This window comes from Lytechinus variegatus, chromosome 1, assembly GCF_018143015.1.
Source record: "Lytechinus variegatus isolate NC3 chromosome 1, Lvar_3.0, whole genome shotgun sequence".
NCBI classification, from domain to species: Eukaryota; Metazoa; Echinodermata; class Echinoidea; order Temnopleuroida; family Toxopneustidae; genus Lytechinus; species Lytechinus variegatus.
In genome coordinates, this window is record NC_054740.1 from 85,509,413 (window position 1) to 85,519,194 (window position 9,782).

Below are 9,782 nucleotides of genomic sequence, written 5' to 3' on the forward strand. Positions count from 1 at the left end.
AGAGAGAAAACTCTAGATGATATACATTTCTCAAAATATTAGAGGGCGCTATTTTCTTAAAGAATGGTCACCGATGCATAAAACACAGTTGGAGTATGTGAAATGATACAATTGGCAAACCCTGAAAACATGAGACCAAAATAAATTCAAACAAGGAAGTTATGGCAATTTAACTATTTCAAGACTTTGCACGAGAGGGCGCTATTTCTAAAGGTTATGGTCACTAATTATGGACAATATGTCTATCAAATCAAAATGAATTTGGATGAGAAACGGAGGCAGCCGAAGACTAACAAAAATTACATTTAATCAAATTGGATTTTGGCAGATTTTGCCTTCCATAGGAAGTTACATTCTCGAGTCAAACAGATTTCGTCCATTTTTAGACCATGTGGCCGCTGAACAAAGAGAGAGAGATAAAGACGTAGAGAGAGTAATAGAAATAAGCATACAAATTCACTGACAATTCATTAACGTAACCCAGTGTTAAGTACATATCAGAACGATGTGCATGCATGAACTGAGTTTATCAATGCAATAGACACTGTGTACAATTCTGTTGTTGATAATGTGTGCATAGTGAGCAGTATACCATGTGTTCAGATTGACTTATCTTGAAATTTTCTGTTGTAACCTATGTCGTATTTGGTATCACTGGAAAGAGTATTCCAATGCGGTGACATTGATACCACTTTTATTTGTGCGCAGGCAATAGACCGGAAGTAAATGCCATATAAAGAAAGACATTAAAAATGAAGGTTTTGCACAATAATTTTAAGCTGACGTCAGCAATTTGTTAGTTTCTGTTACAAAACATTAATGAACTGTTGAAGTATATATCAATACTCATATCTGCCAAGTTAGAAAGAATAAGCTTCAATAATAAGGAAATAAGAGCAAGTTGAAGTTGTGCTGGCATTAAAGTGCATTTTCGGGTATTTTGCTGATTTTCGGGAGCATTTTTCAGATATTTCGTCAGTTGTAAGGTATATTTTTTTTTAAATGGCATGAAAGGGCATATCTTGAAGACCCTAAATCCAAGAAAGGGTACGGGTTTGGCCGTGCATGACGCAATGAGGAGCATTCAAAGATAAGTGTTTTTGAAACTTTAGAGGGCGCTATTTCAATGACGAAAAATCAGTGATGCGTGAAAACTGAGTAGTATGTATGATATGGTACTGTAATCAACTCCTGAATATATGAGCTCGAAATGAATAAAAACAAGAAAATTATGGCCATTTTACGATTTTTTTGACTTTACATTTTAATAAATATGAAGTTTTTGAAGGAAGGCTATTTCGGATTTGAATTTAAGGCATGAAGATGGCATTTTGAAGGTCAAGTTATACGTCGCAGATGACGGAGCAACTCTTGGACTATCTATAGCAATTTGTTAGAAGTCTTTAGCATGCAGGATAACTGAGATATGAAAGAATGAAGAATGGTATGCAAATGGACTTGAAATTGACAAAATGGCGCCTGGATGGTCATGCATGAGTGATTTTGGAAAATGGAAGACGAGAGGCACAACTAGGGATGCTGGACAACATGTCTACCAAATTTGGTTGAATTTGGATGAAGGACGGAGTCAGGGTAGAGCTAACAAAACCATGTGTTAAACAAATGGGATTTTGGTGGAAGAAGAAGAAGATTACGGAATAGGAATATGGAACAAGAACAATGCATTGTCGCCATTGGGCGTCAATGCAAAAATCTTTTCATGTTTTACTATATAAAATTTTTGCTGGCGCTTCGCGCCATAATTGCCTGTTCGATGGGATTCATATCTTGCTCAATGGGCTGATGTGGAGCAAGTTTTGAAGTCAATATGCAAAACATATTTTAGCTCGGACATCGAGCTTTCATTATTTTTTTTTATTTACAAATTTAAGTGCTCTGTAAAATGTCCGTTTTATGGTCTACATATCAGCATTTTAAGCTCACGCTGCGTGGTCACATTGTTTGATTTGCCAAGTTCATATTGTCTACGTGTATTCCATAATGTTCCATTAAACAAATGTATTCAGAATGCCCAGATTTTAGGTCTAAATATAAAACATGCGCAATAGCCTGCATGTTCTTTATTTAAAATGTACTTAAATTATCCAGTTTCACATCAGAATATCAATAATTTTCTGCTCACGCTTCATGATCGCATTATTAATGATACCCAATTGACTATATCCTATTTATGACTTACAAAATATGAATAGGGTGTTCCGCTTTTAGGTCTAAAATCTCAATTTTCTTTCTCTCGCGCTTCGCGCTCGTATCAATTGTTTAGTTACATACCTATCCCATTAATTAATACAAAAAAGTGCTTAGAACGACCTTTTTTAGGTCGGAATGTCAAAAAAATTTGCTCGCGCTTCGCGCTCGCATTATTGAAATATATACCGTCTTCGTGGGTAACTGTAAGCAGTCCTTAACAGGTCCCTTTTCGATAATGCTAGAACAGTTGATAAAAGTTTCTGTTCGCGCTTGGGGGTAAATACGAATCTTGTTCAGGATCACACATAATATTGCCCAGAAAATTAAATTTTCTGGAAAAAATACATTAAAGTAAAAAAAAAATCGCTCGCGCTTCGCGCTCGCACTTTTTATAAGGCTTATGAGATTATTTTATGTTTACGTTGTTTTATAACAATAAAACTAAGAAGTGACTGATATAGGTGAAGATAATTTGGGCCCCATCCCCTATTGGCGAAAGTCGGATCCGCCCTTGTGGACACATACACACACACCGGAAAATCCCCCCTGAAAAAGCAAGGACCCCCAGTGCCCCCGGGAAAAAAATCCCAGCTACGCCACTGACTGGATGCTACTCCTCCGCGTCGTCTTCAGACATTGATAGGCCTAGGACTCTTGGTCGTGCTGCTGACTTGTCAGAGATAGACAAGTCGCCTAGTTATTTGGGAGACACTCAAGGCTGCAGTGGTAGCTTGCCAGGGTCAGGTGAGCTCCACAGGATCAATTCTATGCCACTGTCTTCAAATGTGGCCAGTTCCTCTGGGGTGCCCAATCGGGCCAACATGACTCCTCAGGTCGAGTTTTCTTCTGGAAATGAGAAAGTCCTGGTTTCCTTTATCAGTGGTGCCATGAGGAATCTTATACGCTTCTCCACCGTCTGCAGACTTGGCGGCAGAGTCATATCTGCCAAAGACCACACTAATGGTGCTTCATTAGGTATTGTTGGTGAAACTTCCCTTGTCTTCACTATTGGTAGTAGCCAGTTCTCCTCATTGGAACTGTTGTTGAGTCACTCGGTGTAGAGGTACAAGCAGGCATACCGTTTTTAGAGATGCATGATGTTACAATAAGACCTGCTAAGCGTCTGATTTGCCTCGGCAATGGACCTGCTCTTAAATATGGTCCATCCATGACGAATCGTCTGCTACGATCTCATACCAACGGTGAGATTGCGCCGGCACGAGAGCGCGACGTGTTTTCAATCGGCTCCGTAACCATAGCAACCAATACAAGACTCCAACCATCTCAGCCTCTCTCGTTGGCCCTGACACCTGATCAGCCTACGACCTATGCAGACTTGGGGGATCGTCGTTATCTTGGAGGATCCGAACACATCATCACTTTCACCCCGCTGCCCTCCGACAATGTCATGTTGTCCCCCTCTTCCAAGTCTGCTGCTGTACCATCCATACCTGAACTGCCGCCAGATATTCGCAATGATGTGTCATCCTCCAGTGTGGGTGCCCAGTCCGCTGTATCGTCTTCGGCAGTTACCCCTATTACATGCCCCATGCATGATAGCGCAGACATTGACCATCTTGACCCTACCGGATCTGACATGTTCACTACTCAGGACACAAGTTTGGGTATATCTAGTGAGGATCCTTGTTCCTACTTCGACCGTGAGAATCGGCCTGGTCCTTCCAATCGTTTAGTGCAATGCCCCACTGTTCTTGACACAAGGTCTTCGGTTCACCGGACCCAGGTTGCATCAGCCAACCCTGCCTACAGAACCTATCAGCGTCCTCACCACACTCTCGCTGATCCCATGTCGCCAACGGTTGTAGACAAGCTTGAAAGGACTTTGCCACTATCGCCTGTTGCAAATATTGATGATGACTACTGTTGCCCCCAGTCTGGGAAGTTGGACATACCTCCTAGCCGCCCTATAGGTGCCCAGATTGCTCCAGGTGTTATCTCCTCTAGAGTTCACGTGGGGCACACTCATCGCCATGGCAATAGACGAGCTACACCACCACCTGGTCGTCCCCCAGATGTCATGTCTTGTGTCCATGTTGTCTCTGCACACATACATCTGTCCTGGCAATGCCGTTCTTTCGTCACACGGTTATGGCCTCGTCCTGGCCGCCCCCCACGGTGCGTTTAGTATTGCTCAGTACTGTACCCGATGACCTCGATGGTGATGACGATTGGCATTCCTATGATGATGATGAACTCTGTTTACCATAGCTTTTGCTTTCCGGACTTGATATTTTATGTCCATATGTTTCTTTCCTCTTTCTGATCATGTCATTTTTTTTTGCCTTTTGGTTATAATAATAGTATGAATTTTACAGATTTTTTTATACCTTTTTATTTAATTTTGAATTATATTGAGGCATGTTCTTTTTTCAGCACCTATTTAGGATTGTCAGTCATTGCTGTATCATGTGATGTTTGTACTTTTTTTAATGAGCTATTTTTAGGTTGGTGCAGATTACTGTTAATTTTTGGACTGATTTTTATTTACTTTTTTATACACTTTGTAAATAAACAAAGACAAAGGTCTAGCACACATTTGTTTGTTGTGTTTATAATTGGGACAGTTACCTATTTTGTGAGTTATTGCCATGCAAAGAGCATTTGTTTTCTTTTCTCTTAAAGTGTGGTTTTAGTTATGTGTCGACAGTGTCATGATGATGATAGCTGAAATTTGCTTTTTGATTGCCATGCTTATCCAGATGATTTATTGATAGAATTGATTTGAGTGATGTGTTATAAATGATTATGTGTCAACCCACAATTTTGTTGTCATAAATTGGCAAGATTTTTATCATTATTCACATGTCACGTTTTTTTTGTTTATAGTTAATTGAAATACTATTATGTTGAAGATGTTTTGCATATATTACCATGTGAAATTATTGTATTTGGTTTTCTTGACCTAGTCTTTGTTTGCTGTTTGAATATGAGAAGGCTTTTTTTTTATACACTTTCTTATATCTCATTACATTTGGTAATTTCTCCACTTTGGTTATTAGAATTTATTCTGTATGTTGGCTTTGTTAGTCATTATTTACAGCCAGTGTAAATTTTCTAATACATGTACTGTGCTTACTTTAGTCTTTTTTTTCTTGGATGTACCATATCATGTAAAGAAGTCAAAATCTTGTATATAACATTTTTATAGCTTTTTCTTAGAGCAATGATTGGGATGGGGTTCGTTATATGCATCACCTTTTTAACTTTTGATATGTGTTGTTATCATGTACCTTACTTGTGACTACCTTTTTTATTTATAGGAAATTGATATTTAGTTGTATTTACTATGTATTCCTTTTATTTAAGAGAAAAGGTTGAAGTAGTGTAATTACTAGAACAGTGTGGATATATAATTTTATTAGTACAGAGTGCAGATGTTTAAATAGCATTGTGTGCTATCTTTGTTTTGAGTTATTTTTTGCATGTGTTAGTTAATGTAGATGCATGTTATAATTTTAGGGACTTTTGTTTACTGCTGATGATTTAGGCTTCTCCTGCATGTTTCATTGAATGTACAAACATGTTACAATTGTGAGGAACCTTTGTAATGGATGATGGTTTAGGCATACTTGTGTTGCTTTGCATTTTTTATTTTTACTTGATTGGTAGACTTGTTTCAAACAGAGAGATAAAGAAGGAAAGAAAGTGTCACGCCATTATATGATGTGTTATAGCGCCACCTTGTGACGCTAGCCGGCTAGTTGATAAACACTATTATTTCTCGCCCCTTTTCGGCGCCGTGTTGTAAAGACAATGTTTCCTCAATAAATGGTAGGCCCAAATGTAATTATTGTGATCGTTGTGTCATCTTTACTGTCGAATGGATATTGATACAGACTGCAAAGTGCGAATGACAGGGACAGAATAACTATCTGTTCCGAAATGTTACCCCATATACCAGTCTCCTGACCGCTACATTGCATAATAGTTTATCTTGACGCCATAGAAGGACGGGATGAGATAACGCCAATATATTTTAAAGTGCTAAAAATTAGAGAAAATATTGTAGAAAAAAAGAAGAGTCGAATTTTTTTTCCAGGACGTGTAAAGTAATGAAGTCATATGTAGATCCCACATCAGACGTTGTTCCAGACACACTACATTACTGTATCTGACAAGAACCGGGTAGAAATCCCCCCCCCCCCCCTACCCCATGTGATTTTTCAAACGGTGAAAAGGGGAGAGAAAGAAAAGCGAAAGAAGTGCAAATACAAAAAATCTGATGGGTGTTTCACAAAGCTGTTCGTAAGTTATGAGCATCTGGTGATTCTTTCTTTTGGTAAATGGTATACAACAAAATGTTCATTGTCAATGCTTCAGTGCGTAAGAAAGGTTCAACGGTCGTTCTTAAAGTTGCTCTTAACTTACGAACAGCTTTATGAAACAGCCCCTGGTCCCCATTATATAAAGCTTAGTGGTGGGCTGGTTTTTGGTAAATTACCAATTCGTTTGCTGCCAATTCGTCCACTAACAAAATGATCTGCTTTCATTCAGTCTAATGCCATTCTGTCCATCAACATTTCATCAACCATGTGGCTCAATAACCATTTGGTCCAATCATCACTCTAAATCACCATTTCATTTTCATTATTATTATTTTTGCATTATTAAGACATAGACCAATTAGACCAAATGATATATGGACTGAATGGCTATTGGACTAACTTGTTATCAGACGAAATGGCAATTAGAAAATGTGGATAGTTGACGAACTGATGGCTGACCAAATGATAGCAGACGAGTTGACAATTGGACGAATTTGTATTAGACGAATTGGAAATAAACCTTGTTTTTTTTTACCGGTGAGGATATCGATTATATGGCATAATCAATTGGAAACTCTGGACCGCCCATGGTAATGCAGAGTCATTGATAGCTTTAACGTAATAAATAAATAGCGCCATCTCAAGTCCTCAACTACTAACATCTGGCGAGCAATGCCATAATGCATTCTGAGCTATCTATTCTTGTTATGTAGGCCGGCCCAATTGAATCCATACTATAATTTCTTCATGCGCGGCTAATCTTGTGTATCATTCCGTTTGTTTGACGCAGCTTTTCTCCGTGGTTTTCCACTCAATCGAGCTGGATTTTTTTCTAAACATGGTTGAAATTGTTCACAGATTGTCATGAGGGGGGTTGTTTGTGGTATTTTGGTCGCATTATTTAAAGGTTTTTTTTACAATTCGTAACTTTTTGGCATTCCTTTTCGCAGCCCTGAAACTTCGAAGTTCCCAGTCCCTTTTACCTCTCCGGTCAGCATGCATGCCGATCATGCCGACCGGGTATGGTACGGTATACGGTACGTACTTAGGCCTACTCATGCGCTGGCTGCATGCATAAATGCATGTGTGCGCGCTGCTGAAACGTAATATACGCGGCCGATGTCCTCAGTGGTTACCGTACCGGTGAGTACGACTTTCTGACAAACGTATTTATTTCTTTTATTGTGAATGATTCTGCAGTGAAGCCCCATTCAGTCATTCTAACGTATGATAAATTTGTTACTTAAAAGGCTCAAGATCTAGAAATCTATAGCCTAGCCCTAGGCCTAGGCTACTATCAAATGCTGGTCATACATGTGGCCACACGCGTGTGGTTATATCCAATACTAGGCCGGTAAGCACTAAATAGGTACCAATCCTGCAGACGCAAGTCTCATAAATATTCTTAAATATTCATAGGATTAGGGTTAGGATTAGGATATTAGGGTTTCAGCTTCCGTCTGCATAATTGGTACCTATATAGTGCTTACGTACTAGGCCCCGCTGAGGATACCGCTACACGCGTCACATGCACTTGTACTCTAGCTATGCAGCAGCAGTAATCGCAAACGCGTAACTCACAAGCGATGTGTATTTCTTGCGACGGTACATGTTGCAAAACTTCATCACAAAGGTTTTATCTCCCGATTTCTTTGACATACAAACAATATTCTCACTTCACTGTCACCTGCTTGCTGATCAGGTGAGAATGAAGTGAGAATATTATTTGTAGGCCTAGAATCTATGTCAACATCAGTGAAATCGGGAGATAAAACCTTCATGATGAATCTTTGAGAAGGTTACCTTTTCTTGATAATTAGGTCAATCCAATGACCTACCTACCCAGTTTCATTGAAACATCCTTTATATTTAATCCTGTATTTTAACAGATTCAGCTACCTGCCACTCAATGCTCCAAGGCCAAGCTGTGCCAGTGCTCTGTTGCACACAGTTCAGTGCATGGTTAGTATTTTGACGTAAGACATAATATTTATATTGAATGATTGATGCCGCAGTAAATCTAAATTCCAACATGTGATGAAGTTGTTTGGTTGAGTCTGATAATCGACTCAGTGCTAAGCAAAACCCAAAATACAAATTTTCTTAATAGATTTGCTATTAATCCTTTTATTTAAGGACAAATTTGATCAGATTTTCTTCGGAACATTGGTAACACTGGCATTTTCTTTCTTTGCTACACACATTCAACAAAATTAATGTCTCTAAAATTCATTTACAAATATAAATGAACTATATTTAGTATTATGTTCGCCAATTCATATGTTAAACTTTATTTCTGTGTGATTAACAAAATACTAATGTAGTGTGATCGTAATAAACAAGCATTGGTAAAATGATTTTACAGACATGTGTTGCCAGTTTAATGATTTCAGTGCTTAATTTTCCTCCTTTTAATGTCTGATGCTAAATGCCAAGTGGTAACACTACACAAATCAGCTTATTGTGTGCAGATATTTTAGCTCCTTTACATCTAATTCCTTCTCTCTCTCTCTCTCTCTCTCTTCATCTCTCTCTGATTTCCCAACTGTTTCATTTTCCCCACTCTCTGTCTCTCTCATTCATTTTTCCCACTGTCTGTCTATCTCTCTCTTTCATTTTCCCCGTGTGGGTCTCTTTCATTTTCCCCTCTGTGTCTCTGTCATTCATTATCCCCTCCCTCTCTCATTTTTCCCATTCTCTGTCTCTGATTTTCCTCACTGTCTGTCTGACTCATTTTTCCCACCACTGTGTCTGTCTCACTCATTTTATCACCCCCCCCCCCCCTTTCTCTCACTCTCACTTCTTTTCGACATCCTGCCATACTTATATATGATTGAGCAACCTTTAATTTAAAAAAGTACAAACAACTGCAGTCTAATGTACATTGTAAGGTACATGTGCAATGTACTTAAATATTTATTTCTGACCCAATACATGTAATCATAACATTTCTATATCACAATAATTGCCTCTTGACTGCTTACTGAATACACCGTTTTCTAATACATTTTTCCATTTTATAGTTAGATATGGATTTCACTCTGTAATGATTATTGAAGTTCTTCCTCCAGTTCAACCCAAGATGCTTAACTTAATTGAACCTCCTATCTATATTGAAAGACAAGTCTGCTATGAATCAGTTGTCTAAATATATTTCATCAATAAACTGCTTGGCTTTCAGTGTGAATAGGCAGTCTAGCTGTACCTACAAGAATGTCACCCCCTCCCCCACACTTTGATAAAGAAAAATGACTCCTACCCCCTGTGCTGCCACGGGTAATTGCT